The sequence below is a fragment of the Palaemon carinicauda genome, chromosome 26, assembly GCF_036898095.1.
Source record: "Palaemon carinicauda isolate YSFRI2023 chromosome 26, ASM3689809v2, whole genome shotgun sequence".
Lineage (NCBI taxonomy): Eukaryota > Metazoa > Arthropoda > Malacostraca > Decapoda > Palaemonidae > Palaemon > Palaemon carinicauda.
In genome coordinates, this window is record NC_090750.1 from 44,152,481 (window position 1) to 44,176,202 (window position 23,722).

General features: G+C 42.7%; 1 long non-coding RNA gene across 2 annotated transcripts; it reads left to right on the top strand.

Moving 5' to 3' along the window:
- The first annotated feature begins 16,595 nt into the window (after positions 1-16,595).
- Positions 16,596-23,679, top strand: LOC137620149 (uncharacterized). 2 transcript variants are annotated; one of them, XR_011039994.1, is made up of 5 exons: positions 16,596-16,733; positions 19,321-19,391; positions 22,521-22,688; positions 22,946-23,113; positions 23,479-23,679. It is a non-coding gene; the product is annotated as an uncharacterized lncRNA (long non-coding RNA). The 2 variants fall into 2 exon arrangements; XR_011039995.1 differs by lacking the exons at positions 22,521-22,688; positions 22,946-23,113 and having other exon boundaries at positions 23,479-23,665.
- Positions 23,680-23,722: the final 43 nt, after the last annotated feature.

Genomic DNA, 23,722 nt, shown 5'->3' on the forward strand with positions numbered 1-23,722 from the left:
AGTTGCAGGCTTTGGATCTCTGGATGAGGATCTGGTTCTAGAGCTTTTCCTTAGCCCTTCCTGAGTGTAGAACCTTCTCCTAGGGTGGGGTTTGGGGGCAGCTCTTCCTCTTGATTGCTCTCTTTTTTCCTTGGGGAGGGCAGCAATTACTCTTGCTACCCTTTCAGGACATCCCCAGGCAATTGCTGTGTCCCCCTTTTTGCAGTTTGGGCATTTAGCTGTTGTTGGTATGCCCGCAGCTTTCTTGTCGATGCACTCCTGTGTAGGGTGCCTTTGGCTGCATACCGCACAGGTTGGTACCTTTGCCTGACATTGGTCCTTATGATGCCCAAATTTCTGGCATTTATAGCATCTAAGAGGATCAGGTTAGTATTTCTTGACCTAGAAGCTTCCGAAGATGCCCAGGCCCACTTTCTTTGGGTGAGGCCCTTTAAAGGTGACAAGGATGGCCTTTGTTAGAAAGCCAGCCTTATTTTTTAAATATTTAACTTAGCCGGTGAATATATAATAGCTGCTGCTCAGCGGCTCGACAGAAAACACACACAAAAACTCGCGAGCGATCGCTATGAAGGTTGCGGGTGTGCCCACCAGCGCCAACTGTCGGCCAGATACCACACATGCATGTAAACAAGCCTTCAATTCTTCTCTGTCGACCTTGACGACAAGACGTATCAATACTCGCTGTATAACCTGGAGTTTTCTCAACATATTTGGTGAAGTACTTCATTTTGGTTTGAGCTTTCGCAGTGCAGGTGTTTTTCCTCAACTTAAACTCTTGAACTCTTTATTGGACAGATTTAATTGTTGATGACTTGGATTGTTTTTTGGACTTTCTTTGACTAATTCAAAATGGCTGACGCTTCACAAGCCCCTAGATTTCGTAAGTGTAATGCTAGGGAATGTAATAGGCGTCTTCCAAAGGCCTCTCTCGACCCACATACTGTGTGTTCTAATTGTCGGGGTAAAACCTGTCAATTAGGAGATCGGTGTGAGGAATGCGTGGGCCTTTCGGAATTCGATTGGCTCGAATACGACAAGTATTCTCGTAAGCTAGAGAGAGATAGGGTAAGGAGGAGTTCCTGTAGGTCAGTAGATTTTTCCTCTCCACATGCCCCTGATCCTAATCCTTCCCCTGTAGTGGTTGTACCTAACCCCCCTTCTGGCACTCAGGAACCATCAATGCAAGACATGTTACGTGCAATTCATGCCTTGGGTGAAAGAGTTGAAGCGTTAGCAACTGATCGTAATCAACTCATGGCTGACGTTAGAGAGCTTAAGTGTCAGAGTGCCACAGCGGAAAATAGTGGGAAAGTGATTAGTGCGCAAAGTGTTGTGAACAGTGTTGCGACCGAGGGTTCGTCTGTTCGTGCCTGTCGTTCACCTAGTCCGAGACCTCTTGCAAGCTCCCAAGCCCAGGGGAGAAGTAATGTCGTACGACTTATGGGTTCGAGAGGCCTTGATCAGCGAACAGACGTTCCCTCTATGGTATCAGGCGTGTCTCACCAAGATCGCCCCTACCATAAGACGAGAGAGCCCATTTTCTCCTCGTCATCCGAAGGCTTTTCGCATAAGAAACCATGGAGCAAGGTTTCTAGGCCCCTTAAGCGAAAGTCGGTCCCTTCAGGACAGGTCCAGCGTCCTGGATGCAGTTATTGGGACAGTTCTGACCCGTTGCAGTCATCGGATGACTGCTCGCCGCCTAAGCAACAACGTTACACAGGCTTAGAGAGTCTTGCTGTAGGCAAGGTTGTGCAGTCTCAGACGTTAACCCCGTCGTTTACCGCACCCATTCCCGTTGATCCTAAATGGGTTATACTGCAAGACATGCAGTCTAAGCTCACCTCCCTTATGGAAGACTATTCTGCCGATAAGGTTCACGTTGATCCTCGCCGTTTATCTCATCGAGATCCTGGCCTTCAGCCGCCCAAACGATCCTTTGCTCGTCCTGTTGACGTTGGCGTGGCTAAGTCACGTCAGTCACGCTATGTAGAGCCTCACTCGATGCGGTCACGTGTTGACTTTCAGCCGCATTTGGACGTTAGGCCACTTCCTAATACTCCTGTTGACGTTCAGGACGTTCGCCAACCATCGGAGTTGACTTGTTTTGACGCTGAGCGTCAACCACCGCAGTCTAGAGTTGTTTTGACTGCTCAGACTAGGCAGTCAAAACAGTCTCGAGTTGACGTCGAGCGTCCTCCCGCTCCTGTTGTTGTTGACAGTTCACAGACTGTTAAGCAGTTACATGACGTTGCGTCCTGGACTGCTACTAATGCACCAGTGCGTGTGGACTCTGCGTGTCAAGCATTGCCAACCCCTTTGCTTGTTACTCAGCAGTTGTCAGATGAGGATCCTTCAGATGAGGACGTTGCTGACCCTCAACATGATGATCATCCTTCGGATGTAGACGAACCTAGATCAGTTCCTCCATCAATGGACTTTAAGAAAGTCATGTTAATTTTTAAGGAGTTGTTTCCCGATCACTTCGTCGCTGTTGCTCCTCGCTCGCCACCGTCTGAGTTTGCTCTAGGCTTACCTGCTAACATGCCAGCCTTTACAAAACTTGTGCTCTCTCGCTCTTCCAAGAGAGCTTTACGGCTTTTAGGCGACTGGTTGGAAACCAAGAGGAGTTTGGGGAAGACGGCATTTGCCTTCCCTCCGTCGAAACTCTCGTCTAGATCGAGCGTCTGGTATGCCACGGGAGAAGTTCTCGGCTTGGGAGTCCCTGCCTCTGCCCAGGGTGACTTCTCAAGCCTTGTAGACTCTCCCCACCGCCTAGCCATGAGACGCTCGAAGATTAGTTGGTCCTCCTCGGACCTTGACCATCTGCTGAAAGGCATTTATAGAGCCTTTGAAGTTTTCAACTTCCTTGACTGTTCCAATGAGCTCTCCTCATCTTTTACGTCGGGAGTCTTAAAGAAGCGAGAGTCCCTTTGCTCTTTTCTTTCGGCAGGAGTTACTCCCTGTCAGAGATCTGAACTGCTCTTTGCTCCCTTATCAAAGTTTTTGTTCCGCAACAATTGGTTAAGGACATAGCTTCTTCACTCGTGCAGAAGGACACCCATGACTTGGTGGCGTCCTCTGCTCGCAAAGGGACTCCTTCTACATCCTTTTCTGCTAGACCTAGGATAGACACTCCGGCGTCCAGATTTATTCCGCCCTTTCGTGGCAGAGCTCCCAGCAGGGGAAGTACTCGTGCCGAGGGAAAGAGAGGAAAGAAGAGAGGAGCCAAGCCCTCACGTGGCAGAGTCTGACTGCCCGCAGCCTCAGACAGCAGTAGGAGCCAGATTGAAGAACTTCTGGCAGGCCTGGGAGAAGAGGGGCGCAGACCAACAATCTGTGAGGTTGCTCAGAGAAGGGTACAAAATTCCATTTGTACGCAAACCTCCTCTAGCGACTTCCCCCATCGACCTCTCTCCCAGGTACCGAGAGGAGTCAAAGAGACAAGCCATGAACCTAGAAGTGTCTCTATTGCTAGAGAAGTGAGCGGTGGTGAAAGTCTCGGACCTTCAATCACCGGGGTTTTACAACCGTCTCTTCCTAGTACCGAAGAAGACAGGAGGTTGGAGACCGGTGCTAGACGTCAGTGCACTCAACGTCTTTGTTACGAAGACAAAGTTCACCATGGAGACCACGAAATCAGTCTTAGCAGCGGTCAGAAAGGGAGACTGGATGGTCTCTCTCGACCTAAGAGACGCGTACTTCCACATCCCCATACACCCAGATTCCCAACCGTTTCTGAGGTTTGTTTTCAACAATGTGGTATACCAGTTTCGGGCCCTGTGCTTTGGCCTAAGTCCTGCTCCTCTCGTGTTTACGAGGCTTATGAGGAATGTAGCAAAATTCCTCCATTTATCGGGAATCCGAGCCTCCCTGTACTTGGACGACTGGCTTCTCAGAGCCTCGTCCAGTCATCGCTGTCTGCAGGATCTTCATTGGACATTGGATCTGACCAAGGAATTGGGACTTTTGGTCAACATAGAAAAGTCCCAGCTGATTCCATACCAAACTATACTGTATTTAGGGATGGAGATTCGCAGTCCAGTTTTTCGGGCTTTTCCGTCTGCCACCCGAATAGAGCAAGCCCTGCTCAAAGTCCAACTGATGTTGAAGAGAGAACGGTGCTCAGTCAGGAATTGGATGAGTCTAGTAGGAACTCTATCATCCCTGGAGCAGTTTGTCTCGCTAGGAAGGCTACACCTTCGACCTCTCCAGTTCCATCTAGCCTTTCACTGGAAAAAGGACAAGACATTAGAGACGGTCTCAATTCCGGTCTCCGAACCAGTAAAGGCATGCCTGAATTGGTGGAACGACAATATCAGTCTGAGAGAGGGACTTTCCCTAGCAGTTCAGAACCCAAACCACGTACTATTCTCAGACGCGTCGGATTTGGGTTGGGGTGCGACCCTGGACGGTCGGGAATGCTCAGGTCTGTGGACCTCAAGTCAGAGGAGCATGCACATCAACGGCAAGGAGCTTTTGGCAGTCCACCTGGCCTTGATGAACTTCGAGAGTCTCCTTCGAAACAAAGTGGTAGAGATCAACTCCGACAATACCACAGCCTTGGCATACATTTCCAAGCAAGGAGGCACCCACTCCCTGACGCTGTACGAGATCGCAAGGGACCTGCTCATTTGGTCAAGAGATCGAGGCATATCCCTGTTAACGAGGTTTATCCAGGGCGACTTGAACGTCTTAGCAGACTGCCTCAGTCGGAGGGGTCAGGTAATTCCTACGGAATGGACCCTCCACAAGGACGTGTGCAAGAGTCTTTGGGCAACTTGGGGTCAACCCACCATAGACCTCTTTGCAACCTTGATGACCAAGAGACTTCCAATCTATTGCTCTCCAGTCCCAGACCCAGCAGCAATACACATAGATGCATTTCTTCTAGATTGGTCTCATCTGGACCTATATGCATTCCCACCATTCAAGATTGTCAACAAGGTACTGCAGAAGTTCGCCTCTCACGAAGGGACAAGGTTGACGTTGGTTGCTCCCCTCTGGCCCGCGAGAGAATGGTTCACCGAGGTACTTCGATGGCTGGTAGACTTTCCAAGGAGTCTTCCTCTAAGGGTAGATCTGTTAAGTCAGCCCCACGTAAAGAATGTCCACCAAAGCCTCCCCGCTCTTCGTCTGACTGCCTTCAGACTATCGAAAGACTCTCTAGAGCTCGAGGCTTTTCGAAGGAGGCAGCCAGTGCGATTGCAAGAGCGAGGAGAGCTTCTACCATTAGAGTATACCAGTCGAAGTGGGAAGTCTTCCGAGACTGGTGCAAGTCAGCATCTGTGTCCTCGTCCAGTACCTCTGTAGCCCAAATCGCTGATTTTCTCTTACACCTGAGAAAAGTTCGCTCCCTTTCAGCTACCACGATCAAGGGCTACAGGAGCATGTTGGCTTTGGTCTTTCGGCACAGAGGCTTAGATCTTTCCAACAATAAAGATCTACAAGATCTCCTTAAGTCTTTTGAAACCTCTAAGGAACGTCGTTTGGCAACTCCTGGATGGAACTTAGACGTGGTCCTAAGGTTCCTCATGTCAGACAGGTTTGAGCCATTACATTCAACCTCCCTGAAGGATCTCACTCTCAAGACACTTTTCCTAGTGTGCTTGGCCTCGGCTAAAAGAGTCAGTGAACTGCATGCCTTCAGTAAGAACATCGGCTTTTCTACAGAAAAAGCCACTTGTTCTCTTCAACTTGGTTTCCTGGCCAAAAATGAACTGCCTTCTCGTCCTTGGCCTAAATCTTTTGATATTCCTTGTTTATCAGAGATCGTAGGCAACGAACTGGAAAGAGTGTTATGTCCTGTTAGAGCTCTTAAGTTCTATTTAGCCCGTACTAAGTCATTACTAGGTAAATCTGAGGCATTATGGTGCTCAGTCAAGAAACCATCATTGCCTATGTCAAAGAATGCTTTGTCATATTTTATCAGATTTTTAATACGAGAAGCTCATTCCCACTTGAATGAGAAAGACCGATGTTTGCTTAAGGTTAAGACGCACGAAGTTAGAGCTATAGCAACCTCCGTGGCCTTCAAGCAAAATAGATCTCTGCAAAGTATCATGGACGCGACTTTTTGGAGAAGCAAGTCAGTGTTCGCATCATTTTACTTAAAAGATGTCCAGACTCTTTACGAGGACTGCTACACACTGGGTCCATTCGTTGCAGCGAGTGCAGTAGTGGATGAGGGTTCTACCACTACTCTTCCCTAATTCCAATATCCTTTTTTAATCTGTCTCTTGAAATGTTTTTTAATATTGTTTTTTTTTTGGGTTGTACGGAAGGCTAAGAAGCCTTTCGCATCCTGGTTGATTTGGCGGGTGGTCAAAGTCATTTCTTGAGAGCGCCCAGATTAGGGGTTTGATGAGGTCCTGTTGGTATGGGTTGCAACCCTTCATACTTCAGCTCCTGGGACTCCTTCAGCATCCTAAGAGGATCGCTGGGCTTCGTGAGGAAGACAGACTTACAAGGCAGAGTAATCGTCTAAGTCAACTTCCTTACCAGGTACCTATATATTTGGGTTTTGTTATATTGATAACTGTCAAAAACTCTAAGCATATACGCTGTAAACTTAATTAACTCTGGTCTCTACCCACCGCCTTGGGTGGGAATCAGCTATTATATATTCACCGGCTAAGTTAAATATTTAAAAATGATATTTTAATTATAAAATAAATTTTTGAATATACTTACCCGGTGAATATATAAATTAAAGGCCCTCCCTTCCTCCCCAATAGAGACGCAGCGGGACGAGAAGAATTGAAGGCTTGTTTACATGCATGTGTGGTATCTGGCCGACAGTTGGCGCTGGTGGGCACACCCGCAACCTTCATAGCGATCGCTCGCGAGTTTTTGTGTGTGTTTTCTGTCGAGCCGCTGAGCAGCAGCTATTATATATTCACCGGTTAAGTATATTCAAAAATTTATTTTATAATTAAAATATCATTTTTCATCCTTTCTGCCGCAGTAATGTTGGGCAGTCTTAACAGATGGCTCTCCATCATGTCAGTTGGGTAGCCTACCACAACTGTTTTCTTAATTTTCTCTTCCTCCTTTAGCTCTTGTAGCCTGATGTCGGAGGTGCTTCTGAGAGTGATCAGAGCTCTTGCATCCCTGGTGGAGATGGTCCACTGGCCCTGTCTGTTTGGTTTGGCAACCATTTGTATGTTTCTGTGCTTTTGCTCAAAGGCTGCAATAGCCTTGAAAGCCTCTGAAGAGATTCCAGCCAGGACTCTGAAAAAATAAGTCTTATTTTCCCGAGCTGGCTGGTGGTTGTTTCCAACAGTGGTGTTGTTTTCCTGAGCAGCAGGCCTGGTGTCCATGTTGGGTTTGTTCCGCCTGGCTTGCTTCTTCCGTCTGTTTACTTCGGTCCAGTTTTGGTTTTCATGTTCATCGGAGTCCGTATCCCTTTGGATCCTTTTCCTGTTCTGGGGGTCGGTCAAGCAGAGGGTCAGGTCAGGGTGCTGTTCCACTTCTCCAGAAGCCATGGCTTCTAGTTCAATTTCCAGTAGGTCATCGACTGGTCTCCAGGAAAAGTCCTTGGTCGGTTGGAAGGTAAGGAGTAGGTTGAAGATAGTGTGCCTGGTGGGGTTGTCCAACTCTTTAAGCCCTAGGGCCCCAGACAAAGTTATAGTTAGAGGTAGAAAAACTGAACACAGAATCTGAAATGGAATTGTTAATGAGGGGAATCCCTAACTATCCTATTGATAGAGCAGTCCTGGAACTAACTGTTTAACTAGTTACAACCTGTACAAATAGCAGTTGGGGAGCCTTCTTACTGCATTCCATCACTAAGACGGCCCAGCAGGTATGGAGGTTTTAGGGAATAAAAAACACAGTACACTCCTAACTTTTTATTGGAACTAAGTCCTAACACCTATCTTGAAATTCTGGCTTATTTACGCCAGTCAGCAAGGATCTATTCCTATTTCCTAGTGCCTAAAACCCTGGCTTACAGGCGCCAAGCCTATCAGTCCTATGCCACTTGCCACAGACGGCGAAAGTGGGAAGTTTTGACCCTTGGGCCCTGCTTCAACCGAAGTTTTAAGACCACAACGGTACCGGATTTTCCACAGGAGGATCTGTTAGTAAGGGAAGGTTATGTAGATAGAGGCAAAGCCTAACTTGTCAAAGACAATCACTTATAGAATGGGGGCTGATACCAGCCAATTTAGGGGCAAGGCCCTTTGCAGTACAGCTGAAAGTAGCAGCAAAAATTGGCGAAAAATCGGCGAAAATCGGCGGCGTAATTGTCGGCGGCGGCGGCGCCCTCTCCAAGGCAGCTGAGAATATCAGCTAAGTGAAGAGGCAGCAACCAGAAGCAGGGGGAGGCAGCAAGCAGCAGCAGCAGCAGGCAGAAGGTCCTCTCTCAATGGGAGCTGAGTGAGAACTGATTTAGGAGATGATGATGTTGAAGATTGCCTGGCCCTTTTGGCCAGACACGGGCTCTTGCAATCTTGCAGCCCGTAGGTGTTTTGGTAGGATTTTTTTTGGATAGGTAATTGGGGTAGGGGGTATTCTGCAACTTTTATTTTTAGGATATTGGGATAGGTTTTGGGTTGAGGATGGTAACAGGCAATGTTAAAGCCTGTTTAGAGAGTGAAGAAGGTGACAGTGGGAAGGGGATATCCTTCCCAGGAGCCCACTGGCTCCAGTCTTTAGTTAGAGAAAAAGTTACAGTAATAAGTCCCGATAAGTAGGAGGGCTTGGGAAGGAGTTTGAGGAGTTTTAGTTGGAGATATTGGTATAGGTGAAGTAAAAAACTTCATAGTGGTTTGAGCTTAAGTTATTAGGCAGAGGTATAGTGTGAGATTTCAGCTATGCAAGAGAGAGCTGAAAAGGAAGAGAATAGTAGCTGCTTGAGTGGTAGGAAAAGGGTGGAATAAAACATTCCTGTACCTGTAAAACTAGAACAAAAATTAAAATAAAGATGTACTCGTAATTGTAATTATTGACACAATATGGGTATTAATGGTTAGAGGGGATGCCTGAACTGAAAAGAGAGATTGCAAGTGGAAGATGTATTAAAAACCAGAAAAACCACCAATGGCTCTGCTCCCCCCCCCCCCATCGTTGAGAGGAAGGACAGGAGCACAAAACTGTCTCCTTATAAGGAGTACAAGTTATTGCCCTCAGCCGCCAATAGTCGTTCTGATCTCAACAGAGAAATTGAAAGGGTTATTTAGATGGCAAACCGGTGCTGCTGTTACGTTATCTAGGTGGAGGATAGCTGCGGAGAAAGGCTGAGAGGGCATCAGCATTTGCAATTATATGTCTGACAATTGCTGTTGCAGTTGCAGGATTATTGGGGTTGAGATCCTGTCGAAGTAGGCTTGTTTCTTGACAGTGCTGTAGGTAGTGCTGTAGCGGTTCTTCTGTGTCTTGATTACAGTAATTGCACGGTCTTATTGGTCTGTGCTGTGTTGCTGGGTCTCCATCGTTGTCTAGGATGATTTTCCAGCTGCATAGATATCCCAGTCGCAGTCTACAGATGATGACAGCATCCTGGCGTGGTGTTTTCCTTGCAATTGGGTGTGGTAGTATGTTTGTAGCTTCAATATACCACTTTGCAGATCTTGATCCATCTAAGAAGGCTTGCCTTACTTGGCTAGTCTTTTGGATGTTGCAGTAGGCTGCCATTTGATTCTTGATGGTTTTAAGTGAGGGTTGCACAGTAATGCTTATGGTCTGGCACATTAAGGCTGATTTAGCTAGGTGATCGGCCTCGTCATTGCCAGTAATGCCAGTGTGACTTGGAATCCAATTCAAAGTCACTTGCCTGTTGTTGCTTTGGTGATCTAAGGCTAGGAATTGGATTGCTGTTATCAGATGAACATTCTCTGTCGGTTCCTTGTTGCTGAGGGCCAGGATGGCTCCTCTGGAATCTGTGTGGATTGTTGTGTTTCCATACTGTAGGTTAGTTGAGTGTTCTAGGGCTTTTGCAATAGCTACTAGCTCAGTTTGTAATGTGGAGGCATGGTTAGAAAGCCTCCAATTTTCTCTATCCTGATGGGGGGAGAACTGCAGCAGCAGCTGCAGGGACTGCGCGGTCTACTGATCCATCAGTATAGTAGATGTTAGGTGCAGGTGTGTTGCTGATTGCATTCTTTGCAGCTTCAGTGAGTTGCTCTGGTGTGCAGAGGGCTTTGCTAGCTGCTGGTAGGATGGTAAAGTTGTATTTGATGGGGTCCTGAGCCCAAGGGGCAGGAGTGCTATAGCCCTCGTGGTTTTGTTGTCCCTTTGTTTTGTGGGCCTCATTTTGCATTTGCATCCTTCTGAGTGTGTCTAATAGTTTCTTTGCATGAGAATTGGGTGGGTCGATCTCCTCTGCTAGAGGTAGAAGTCTTTTCAGTATGTTGTTGAGTGGGCTTGTCTTGTCTGCAATGATTGACTTGAATATAATACTGCTATTCCTAATGTCAATTCTGCTCTAAGTAAGCAGAGTCTTGTCCACATTGGAGAGCCACAGATGAGTCTCATGGCATTATTTGGCACAACTTCCAATGATTCTTTTTGGGTGTCGGTCATTGTGGTGAGAGTAGGTGCTGCATAATCAATGTGGGATCGAATTGATCGTAGATAAAACAGTCTAAGGGCGTTGTTTGATACTCCTTGTTTGAGGGAGGTCATTCGTCTCATGGCTGATACACGAATCTTTGTCTTCTCTCTGAGGTATGTTACTTCATTAGCAGGTGATGGGTTTTACTAATGATTACTCCAAGGTACATAAATTGATTTACCCATTCAATGGCTTCACCTCCCAGAGTAAAGTTCTGAGGGTTTTGCAGATGTTTTATAGCCATGGCTTTTGTTTTGTTGGTATTGATCTTTAGGCCAAGATCATTGCATTTGGTCTGGATCATGTCCAATGCCTTTTGGGTTGCATTTCTTGCATGTTGTTTGTTTGGACATATGATACATATGTCGTCTGCATATATGAAGATTTCCACTCCATTTGGGAGGTTTAGAGTGGCTAGGTTCTCCATTAGTAGATTGAAGAGGTAGGGGCTTAGAATGCCTCCTTGTGGTGTTCCGTTTTCTAGGGGGATGAAATCGGTTGTTTTTCCTTGGAAGGTGACTCTGGCTTCTCGATTTGATGTGTAATTTCGATTCCAGGCCAGTAGATGTCCTTTTACTCTTTTTTCTACAAGTGTAAAGAGAATGGCTGGTGAGCTGGCTAGCTCAAAGGCTTTTTCTAGGTCGAGGAATATGACAAAGGCTTTTTTGTCATTAATTGTTGTATGGACATCCGTGATACATTCTTGAGTGGCTAGGCCGCTCCTGTAGGCATATAGGCGGTGATGTAATTGGCCTATTTTCCACTGCAGTCTGTTGAGAATCATTCTCTCAGCTACTTTCTCGGTGCAGCTAATCAAAGCTATAGGTCGGTAGGTGTCTGGTTCCTTAGGTTTTGGGATGGGTTTAGTGTCCTGTTGGTTCCATGTAATTGGGCGTAGTCTATCTGTGTGTGTTTTTTGCAAGTACACCAACTTCGCGTGGCTTCCCATATTCCTCAGCATACTGTATGTGATGAGGTCGACTCCAGGGGCAGTGTCTTTTCTGCCCCTTGCAAGGGCCGTGTTTAGTTCCTCCATGGGGCTGTCTGTATCATTTACCATGTTGCAGGCGGCTTCAATGATGTTATTCCTGATTGGGAGCAGTGTTCTCTGCCTGTTTATTGTCTGCAGAGGTAGGTTGGTGCTTTTAGCTCTGTCAGCAAAGTTGTTGGCTTCAGCTAATGGGTCTGGGTGTGTGACTCTGGGTGTATTATACTTCCCAGAGACTTTGTTGAACCAGCCCCATATTTTGGCTAGGGATGTGCTGAAGTTGACTTCATGGCACCGTGAGTACCATTTATCCGTTTTGACTTTGTGATACTTGCACAAAGTGTTTGATGATCTCCACAAGTCAATCATGGAGCTCATCAGTTCTGTGTCTTCTGAGAAGTTTTTTGGTCCTATTTATTCTGGCATTCATTTCTTTGATGCGGCTGTTATAGTACCAGGCGTCGGCATGTTTCCTGTCAGTGTTTTTTCTGAGGCATGGAAACACTTGCAGCTGCATCTAGTTGTTTGTTGAAATCGAGGGATGAGGCGGAGATAATCATTGTGAGAGTTTTTTTATGTATTCCAGAGCCCATTCTGTGATAGTTGTTTCAAATTTTTCCCAGTTGGCAAAGTCTGGGTTCCACCTTTTGGGGGGTTGAGGAGGAGGGGGGTATTGCTCCATTTCGAGTTTGATTTCTATGGTAATGTGATCGCTCGTTAATACAGGATGTAGCTGCCATCTAGCACCTCTTTGTATGGCCCTAGAGAGGAAGGTGAGGTCTAGGCATCCTCCTTTTAGATGGGTGGCTTCTGTAACATTGTTGAGGAGTGTTACATCCGGATATTCTTGCAGTAAGGCATGCAAGTGTCTGCCTGTTTGATTTGCTGCTGATACTGAGTTCAGGAGTGGGTGATGGAGGTTGAAATCACCTGCAATTATTGTGTAATCCTCGGAGGCGGCGGCGAAAAGCGCCTCAGGATTGATGCTTTTAGCTGGGGATTTGTAGATGTTATGTACTGTGAGAGTTGTAGCAAGCAGGGATATCTGAATACTCAGAGTTTCTGTCCCACAGTCAATGCTCGGTGCTATTTTGGAGGGAATGCTGCTTTTAACAAGAGTTGTTAGTCCTCTTGTTGTTGGTGAAAGATACGTAAAGTATACTTTGTATCCTGAAAACGCAAATGGTGTGTTTTCATTTAGCAGTGTTTCTTGCAGTACAGTATGCCAGGGTTTTGCACTGAAGTTTGGGATTGCAGGAATGCAAACTTGTTTCATAGGCCGCACACGTTCCATTGGAGCACTTTCACCTGGGTGTTTTGGTGGTTGTGAGTGGTTGTGTTAGGATCGTTTGTGGGAGGGTCTATGAAGGGAATTGAGCGTTGAGTTCAAGGGCGGCGTTTTCAAAAATGAAGTCGTCAAGAGACTTCTGAGTGAACTTTACTTTACGGGATTGCAGAAAACTGCGAAGTATATTACTAATGGCTGCTAGAATAGCATCCATGGGGCAAGCAGAGAGGTTGTATATATTACTGTCAACATTTAAGGATGGTTTGGCAGGGCGTGAGGCGCTTGGTTGGCTTCTGACAGTGGGACTAGGTAGACTTGGGAATTCTCTTAAGGAGCGAGAGGAATTGGGTGTGTGGGTTGCAGGAGCGGATATGGATGAGGAAGGTTTTTTGGGCTGTGGGACTGTGGGAGGAGAGGTGAATCTTAGAGGTGAAGGAGTGCGGGATGGGGATCTTCTTGACTTTAGAGGAGGTTTGGGAGGACGTTGAGGTTTAGGTGCTAGAGGAAGGCTTGTAGGAGATGGAAGTTCAGGAATGGCATGTCTGGAGGGATTAGGATTTTGTTGGGAGGTGCGGTTGATTGGTGGAGGGGTGTGGTTGATTGGTGGAGGGGTGTGGTTGATTGGAGGTTGCTGTGTTTGACGTTTCTGACGTGGATGAAGATTGTAGTGACGATCTGCTCCATGACGGTCTGCAATCCGCTGAAGCCGAAAGGGACATCTGTCATGCCAAGCATGATGAGATCCTCTGCAATTCGGGCAATGGGCGGTGGTGTGGTATCCAGCTTTGTGCCTGGCAATGCAATAGGCGGTAGGGTGCTGTTTTTTGCTACACACTCCACAGATCTCCGGACCAGTGCAGCAGTCCTTGTGGTGGCCAAACTTCTGGCAGCGGAAGCATCTGAGATGTTCTTTAAAATACTCTCGGTGCAGAAGGTGCCCCAGAGGCCGAAAGAGAGCTGAGGGGGCCGAGGTCCCTTGAAGACTGCCTCCAGCTTGTGCGATCTCCTTCCGGCCTTTCCCTCACATCTCTTAGCAGTGAGGATGAAGGGGTGTTGGAGCACGGGTTCGAGTGGGAGGTCGAGATCATAAATAATGATAATGGTGGTTGGCCTGTCGGTGTAGTCAAGCTTGCGCACGTTCTCCTGCTGCTCTAGGAAGGTCTTGGTAGGTAGATCCTGTGCAGAGATGACCAGCTGTCCCCTGCGATTAGGACGTATGGTCGTGTTGAGGTGCGGGTTACTAGCCTCCATGGCAGCAACAGCAGCATAGGAGGTTGTGTTAGGTCCTGGGGTCAGTCTAAACTTGGCAGGATTAGAGGTGTTGTCCTGGGATTGGAGTGCAGGTGTCCTGGTGGTCTTCTTCGTCGTCTTCTACTTCATCTGGGGTTGCTGGGCGTTCCAAGGTATCTTGTTGGAGGTCTCTAGAGGTCCCTGTAACAGGTTCTGGTTTGGTAACAAGTGTCTTAGGGAGGTTCTTGTGGCTCCTTAAGGTGAGACCCCCTAGGCTTTTTCATCCTTCCCTTCTCCACTCTAGTTCGAGTGGAGGAGATAGGGATGGGGGAAGAACCCCTGGCTGCCATTGCACACACACGATGGTGGCCTTCAGCTGTCTATAGGTGCTTGGTTTCAGGTGTTTGTCTCAATAACACAAGAAAAATAAAGTGTTAGCAAGTTCAATTTTTTGAAATCGCGAAAAACTGGAAAACACTATGGGCACCAAACCGAAGATTTCAATTACTCGCTGGTTAAAGATGATCCTTTCACTAGCTTGTTAGTGATAAGGATGATTTAGGAGATCCATTTGCTTCCTTTTATATGGGCAGGTCACGTGGACAGGTCACGTTTTTGTTGGATTTGGGCAGTTCAACTGTTCCATGGTTAGGTGCGGGGCTCTGGGACGCTGGTCACACGGTACACCTCACCCTCCTCCTTGGTAGGCGACATATGGCGGTAGACCTCACACTATAGTTGCACCATTAAGTTTAAATCTTCAGTGAGATTTTAACCCTACTGTATAAGATTGAACATGAAGTGTAAATGCATATCAGTGTTATCTTGCCTGTTCATCGATTATTCTAGTTTTAATTATTGCAATTGCTTGCATGGTAAAGAAAGGCATTGCTTGATAGGATTTAGGGAGTACTGCTGCATATATAACAGGGTCTTTGAACTCTATTTATATCAGTTTGATGTGCTGCTTATGAAGTCATGTGTTGTCTATAGATGTGTTCAGGTATGCAAAGGGTTTCTGTGATCAGTTCTGATAGGGAGATGTGGTGTTTTAGAACAGAGCATCATTGAATAAATTGGTTAGGTTTGCAAGTAGAGACGTTGCAAGATCAGATTAAGTATACTGTAGTCTCTATTCTTGATATGCTGTTAGTTCCAACAGTCTGGCCTTCTCAATTGCAATTATTGTCAATACTACCAAATATTTATTCCAGCTATGACCATATTGTGGAAGGATTTTCCTAATTAGACAGTTGAATCTTTTGGTACTTCAGATGTTCAAACTTGCCGCGAATGTTTTTATGTTGAACAGGCTGACACAAGTCTCTTTTTATACTTAATATATGCCAGATCTTATCTTAAGATCTTATAATAAATATTCATTATTTTTCATTAGTTTATTTCCATATTTTCTCTCCTCACTGGGCTATCTTCCCTATCGGAGCCTTTGGGCTTATAACATGGCTTATAGTATCCTGCTTTTCCAACTAGAGCTGTATCTTAGTAATAATAATAACAATACTCTATAATTCAATGTTTTATGTCAAAGGAAACATGATAGTCTGCGTAAATGACTTGTTTCTAATGGTGAAGTGTTGTATATATCTGGTGAGCTATAAACTCTGGTATTCAGGGTGAGACACCCTATCAGTTTTTCCTTCTTAGGTTGTAACGTATCTAATCAGAATACCAGATTAGCAACGAGACCAATAACAGGCAGCAGTGTGTCATGGCTGTGGAAACTGGCTATGTTAGACACCCTCTCAAGGTCGATTGTTTCTTGTAGCGTCTGCAACCTCACCATCCTTGTGAGCTATAGAGGAGGGTTTGGAGAAACCTATAGGTTCAACTTCTGAGTCATCAGTAACCACTGCCTGGCTAGGTCCTTTCTGATCCTAGCTTGGGTGGATAGTTGGCTTGTGTGTTGATCTTATGTAAATATTGTCTTAATCGAGTATTTCAGAATAAATCAAAACTACCTTTCCATTGGATTTTTATTAAACATTGTATTATTAATATTATTACCAATAATAAATCTGTGGGGTTTTGAGGGTATTATCAGCATTATCTACAATTCTTTACTTCTAAGAAATTTAATTACGCTATTATTAAACTTCTCAAATATTCCCATTTAACTAGAATAGCTAGTATTAAAAATGATTATGGTATTACTTATGAAATGAAAAGAAGTTTTAGACATACCTGCTTTCTCTCTCTCTCTCTCTCTCTCTCTCTCTCTCTCTCTCTCACACACACACACACACACACACACACACACACACACATATATATATATATATATATATATATATATATATATATATATATATATATATACTTACATACATACATACATACATATTACGTAAGGTAGAGCGTTTCCCTGCAAATATGAATGTTTATATACCTAATAATAATAATAATAATAATGATGATGATGATGATGATGTGTCCAAACACAAACGTGATTATTGGCTATTGCCTTGAAATTGACTTATGCTTGAAAATAAAAGACTGCTAATCTATTCTCCTTTTTCAGATCTGATGGGGTGAGATTGCCAACCAGCTGTTAAGTGGAAGGGCACTTCAACTATATCTCTGCTCCGACTTCCCTCCTTCCATTTTGCTGTCCAACTTCTCTTAGATGTCCCTTTGTTTACCCCCTGTTGCAAGTATGTTGATTGGCCTCCTAGAACCCTGGCTAGTAGTAGTAGTAGTAGTGAAGATTTAGCTTTGGAGAAAGGGGATTTTTAAACATATCAGATAATTAATATATTGTTGCTCTCTCTCTCTCTCTCTCAATACTCACCATACTTAAGAGCTTTGGACTTTGCCCCTGAACCAGGCTGTGAGCAAATCATGAGTGAAGCTACTCACATGTCTGGTAACTGCCTGGACCTCGTATACACCGACTCCCCTGGCGTTATGACAAGCAAGGTTGGTTTTCCAGTTGGGACAGCTGATCATGCCTTGATTTCATTAGTGGTAAAGACAGAACAACCTGTCAATGATGGATAATTCTAATGTAAGATTTATATGAAATCTCAAGCAGACTGGAATGGTATTTTAGTGATTTTTTTTAACATGAATTGGTTACAATTGTATAAGTGTTGAGCCTATTGTTCAATTGAATGAGAATTTAATCAACATAATCGATAGGCGTGTTAGGTACCGAGTGAAGGACAAACCATGGTTTAATGATGATTGTAGACGTGCTTATTTGGAGAAGTAGGCCTATCATCTTTGCAAGGGTAACAGGTCAAATTTGACTTGGAATAACTATACTCAGGTAAGAACTGTTGCTCAGAGTTTATGCTTCACCTGAAAAGGAATACGATTTAACCAGTAAAGAAACCCTATCTGGTACAACACAGGGGCATAAGTGGTAGCCTACCCTTAAATCTGCACTCTATGGTGTAGATGCAATAGTTCCTCCTTTACTTAAAACAAATGGCTCTGTCCTGCAAAAGGTAACTCCTTTAGCTGATGTGTTTGACGGTTAGCAGAGTAATGAGAAACATTATCTTCCTCTTTTCTGTTTTCCTGAGGCTAAACTAATTATTTAGCTATTTGGTCTAGTGAAATTAAAACACACTTGATGGACCTTGATGCTTAAGGAGGTGTCGACCCAAATGACAATTTTCCTTTGCTTTTAATATAGACTGCATATTTCTTAGCTCAAAGTTATGTTATTTCCCACAAGTTAGCAATAGGTTCTTTTAGCACTTGTTGAAGGATTGGTGATGGTCTTTATTATGTAAATGTGTTTCTGGTAGTTCTAGTCGAGCTGATTACCACCCAATTTCTGTAACTCCCATTTTATCTAAAGTTTTCGAGCATCTTTTTGGCAAAACGTCTGAGCTGGGAATGCTGAAATTGATCATCTGTTCCCTAGTTTGAAATTTGGCTTTCGTAAAGGCCTTGGAGCATGTGATATTCTTCTTATAATCACCAATGCTGTACAGAAATCCCGTGATTGTGGGCAGGGAGTTTGTATTATTGGTCTTGATATTAGTGCTGCCTTTGATCTTGCTAATCATGAGGCCCTTCTTTTCGAACTTGAACAGTTGGGATTGGGTGGGTCTTTTCTTAGCATTATTATTGAATTCTTAAGCAATAGATTGCAAAGATTTGTTGTTGAAGGGCACCATAGTGAGTACAGGAATATATCCGGTGTTCCTCAGGGTAGTGTTCTTGACCTATTACTTCTCGTATTATATACTCATATGAGGTTTCACCTAGAACACAAGTTTGTTGTATATATAGATGATGTAACACTTTTTTTTTCGTCAATATAATCTCCTGAATATTGATCTGAGGTTGCCGAATCTCTTAATAGTGTATAGTGCAAATTGGGGCATGAAGTTGAACCCTAACAAAACTCTAGGTCGAAGACAGTGTTTCTTCAACATCCAGAGTTATGCATTGATAATGTTTCTTTAACTATATACGAATCTTTAAATTTTGCGCGTGATTCTTAAAGCAAATTTGCTTTTGAGAAACATTTTCAATCTGTTTTTCAATCGCACAAAAATAGGCTTAATGAGAAAGTATTCAGATTTTTGATGATCAATCTATTCTGAAGAAGTGTTTTAATCCTTTCATTCTCCCTTTTTCGAATATTGTTCTCCTGTCTGGTCTTCAGCGGCTGATTCTCATCTTATATTATTGGAGAAGAACTGGCGGTTTATTGAATTTCTTATTCTTGATCTAGATATTAATCTCTGGCACCGTCGCTCAGCTAGTTCTTTTTGAATATTGCATAAAATGGTTCATAACTCTGACCACTATTTACATCCAGATCTTCCTGGACAGTACCATGCTGCTCGTAATACTTGTTAGCATGCAGTTAATACTAACAGTCATGCCTTCTCCATCCGAAAGCTCAATAATACATCGTATTCTAGAAGTTTTATCCCTGCTGTGAACCACACTGTGGAATGATTTTCTTAATCAGGTAGTTGAATGGGTGGAACTTGAATTGTTCATTTATGAAAAATCTATTATAATGTTGTTACTGTTCTTAAAATATCTATTTCTCTGTTTCTTTTGCTCACTGAGCTATTTTTCAATGTTGGAGCCCTTGTCTTATAGCACCCTGCTTTTACAACAAGGGTTGTATCTTACCTATCAATAATAATAATAATAATAATGATAATAATAATAGTAATAGTAATAATAATACTGTGTTGTATGTGCAATGACTAAAATGTAGTTTGGGTAAAACTATAAGAAACTAATATATTTACTTTCTTTCAGAATCAACTCTGTTTCAAGTTTGCAAGAGGATACGTTAACAGTACTGGGGAAATTCACTTCAATAATTACAGGTAAGGTGTTCATATGGAAATGTGACAGTTTTATTTTAGGTTCTATTTACTTTTACAGTATCATAAAATACATTAACACAAACCAAATTTGTGAAATTCATTCTAATTGTTCCAGCCTTCCCTCACCCAATAAGCTATCCCAAACATTTGCTTATTTTCCCTTTTAATTGCAAAAAAAACCCTCTGATAATTATGACTAAGCCCTTTGTCATCACAACCATTCAGATCCTATTAAAAAATGGTGTAATAGTATTTTTTTCATACACTGTCTCAACTTGAACTTACCCATATGTCCATGTCTGTCATGCACAATTATACATATTGTAATTGCACCATTCACAGAAAACACGTATACATATACTTCTTTATCCATACACCAGCAAAATATACTACCCCACAAAGAACTAGCAAATCTCCTAATTTCGCATACTTTCAAACACATGTTCCTTCAGACTGAGTTTCTCCCTTGAACAACATTCAACCTTTCCCTTTTCAGTCACAACCATTCTAACCAAAGTTACTTTAAAACATATGTTCCTTCCCTTTTAGTTTTTCACTTGAACAACATTCAACCTTTCCCTTTTCAGTCACAACCATTCTGACCAAAGTTACTTTAAAACATATGTACCTTCAGACTTAGTTTCTCACTTGAACAACATTCAACCTTTCCCTTTTCAATCACAACCATTCTGACCAAAGTTACTTTGGAACATATGTTCCTTCAGACTTAGTTACCAACTTGAACAACATTCGACCTTTCCCTTTTCATTCACAACCATTCTGACCGAAATTACTTTAAAACATAAGTTCCTTCAGACTTAGTTTCTCACTTGAACAACATTCAACCTTTCCCTTTTCATTCTAACCAAAGTTACTTTAAAACACATGTTCCTTCAGACTTAGTTTCTCACTTGAACAACATTTGACCTTTCCCTTTTCATTCACAACCATTCTGACCAAAGTTACTTTAAAACATATGTTCCTTCAGACTTAGTTTCCCACTTGAACAACATTTGACCTTTCCCTTTTCATTCACAAGCATACTGACCAAAGTTACTTTAAAACATATGTTCCCTCAGACTTAGTTTCTCACTTGAACAACATTCGACCTTTCCCTTTTCATTCACAACCATGCTTACCAAAGTTACTTTAAAACATATGTTCCTTCCGACTTAGTTTCTCACTTGAACAACATTCAACCTTTGCCTTTTCAACCACAACCATTCTGACCAAAGTAACTTTAAAACATATGTTTCTCCAGACTTAATTTCTCACTTGAACAACATTCAACCTTTCCCTTTTCATTCACAACCATTCTGACCAAAGTTACTTTAAAACATATGTTCCTTCCGACTTAGTTTCTCACTTGAACAACATTCAACCTTTGCCTTTTCAACCACAACCATTCTGACCAAAGTTACTTTAAAACATATGTTCCTTCAGAGTTAGTTTCCCACTTGAACAACATTCGACCTTTCCCTTTTCATTCACAACCATTCTGACCAAAGTTACTTTAAAACATATGTTCCTTCAAACTTAGTTTCCCACTTGAACAACATTCGACCTTTCCCTTTTCATTCACAACCATTCTTACCAAAGTTACTTTAAACCATGTTTCTCCAGACTTAGCTTCCCACTTGAAGAACATCCAACCTTTCCCTTTTCAATCGCAAGCATTCTGACCAAAGTTACTTTTAAACATATGTTCCTTCAGACTTAGTTTTTCACATGACCAACATTCAACCTTTCCCTTTTCAATGACCTGTTAGCAGAGGTGGATCTTCTATTTCTTATATTAAAACAATAATTCACTTTTCATCGATACTTTTGTATTCGCAGCATCATCTGGTTAAAGTCCTTCCTTCGTTTCATTTCCAGTCACCATCTCTGGATTTCACGCCTTTTCAACATTACTTCGTTCGTTTTAGTAGTAAATAATAATTGACACAGTTCTAGATACAACAAATAATATTCTTTAAGCCTTCTGAAACACTTACCAGCGTGTTCACCCTAAATATAAGTACACTGGGGCACATTATTCTATCTTAAATATTTTACTCTTGTTTGGTTAGTTTTTTAGTTTATATAGGAAATATTTATTTTGATGTTACTGTTCTTAAAATATTTTGTTTCTCCTTGTTTCCTTTCCTCACTAGGCTATTTTCTGCGTTGGAGCCCTTGGGTTTATAGCATCCTGCTTTTCCAACTAGTGTTGTAGCTTATCAAGTAATAGTAATAATAATAAAAGGGGTTTGGTCCTCTATGTATTTTCTCAAGGTAGCGTTCTATTAGTTACTGATTTCAATACATTATTTTTAGGATAAAGGGACCTAAATATTTTTGTTTATGCCTTTGCAAATTAGATTATTTTTAGGATAAAGGGACCTAAATATTTTTGTTTATGGCTTTGCAAATTAGATTATTTTTATGATAAAGGGACCTAAATATTTTTGTTTATGCCTTTGCAAATTAGATTATTTTTAGGATAAAGGGACCTAAATATTTTTGTTTATGCCTTTGCAAATTAGATTATTAGTAAATATTATACACACTGGGAAATACTGACATCTAGTAAAGCATTAGTATTGTTCATTAAGCCACATAAATCACTATACTGTATCTCACATGTGACACTATACAAGACCTTAAATTTTCCATTGTAGAATGTAGTTGCCATTCAAATAGAATTTTCAACTGACAATTTACATTTAATTACAAATTCAGTAAAATTGTTAAAATTTTCACAACCATATTTTGCACATTCCCGTGGCTTTTCCTATACATAATCTATTAATCACATTCATGTGTAAAAAAGGCTGGTTGTCTCGTTATTTAAAGCAAAAATTAATCATCTTTCCTCTAATAAGTATAAACATGTCAACATATCCTTTTATTCGTATTATGGCCAATGAATTTGTTACCTTGGCAAACACTTACATCGTATTTTCTGGAAACATATCCTATACAGAATTTGATATTTCATGTCCATGATATCAGGATTTGTCTAGTAATAAGTAATTTGTTAGGCCATTTTGCATTGTCTCTCTATGCATATATGCATGTATAACTTTACAGGTCATTTGGCATTTTTTTCCACGCTGCATGTTTCAAGTATATGTAACTTTTCAGAAGTGGTTGGAATCCTGATGTTCTGGGAAGCGGCGGCGGCGGGTATATAGTATAGGAAGAAGGGCAACACCGCATTACCTCTCCTGCGGCCAGTACAGGAAGAGTCCCAGAACTAGCTCCATACTGAGGGGGACCCTGGTCGCCCATGCATCCCTGGTACTATAAAGGGTCTGCAAACCTATCCTTTTATTCGTATTATGGCCAATGAATTTGTTACCTTGGCAAACACTTACATCGTATTTTCTGGAAACATATCCTATACAGAATTTGATATTTCATGTCCATGATATCAGGATTTGTCTAGTAATAAGTAATTTGTTAGGCCATTTTGCATTGTCTCTCTATGCATATATGCATGTATAACTTTACAGGTCATTTGGCATTTTTTTCCACGCTGCATGTTTCAAGTATATGTAACTTTTCAGAAGTGGTTGGAATCCTGATGTTCTGGGAAGCGGCGGCGGCGGGTATATAGTATAGGAAGAAGGGCAACACCGCATTACCTCTCCTGCGGCCAGTACAGGAAGAGTCCCAGAACTAGCTCCATACTGAGGGGGACCCTGGTCGCCCATGCATCCCTGGTACTATAAAGGGTCTGCAAACCTATCCTTTTATTCGTATTATGGCCAATGAATTTGTTACCTTGGCAAACACTTACATCGTATTTTCTGGAAACATATCCTATACAGAATTTGATATTTCATGTCCATGATATCAGGATTTGTCTAGTAATAAGTAATTTGTTAGGCCATTTTGCATTGTCTCTCTATGCATATATGCATGTATTTTCTGGAAACATATCCTATACAGAATTTGATATTTCATGTCCATGATATCAGGATTTGTCTAGTAATAAGTAATTTGCATTGTCTCTCTATGCATATATGCATGTATAACTTTACAGGTCATTTGGCATTTTTTTCCACGCTGCATGTGTCAAGTATATGTAACTTTTCAGAAGTGGTTGGAATCCTGATGTTCTGGGAAGCGGCGGCGGGTATATAGTACAGGAATAAGGGCAACACCGCATTACCTCCTCCTGCGGCCAGTACAGGAAGAGTCCCAGAACTAGCTCCATACTGAGGGGGACCCTGGTCGCCCATGCATCCCTGGTACTATAAAGGGTCTGCAAACCTAATCTTTAAATATTCAAAAACAAAACAGCAAAAGGCAACTCAAGAGGCCAAAATTGATATTTATCT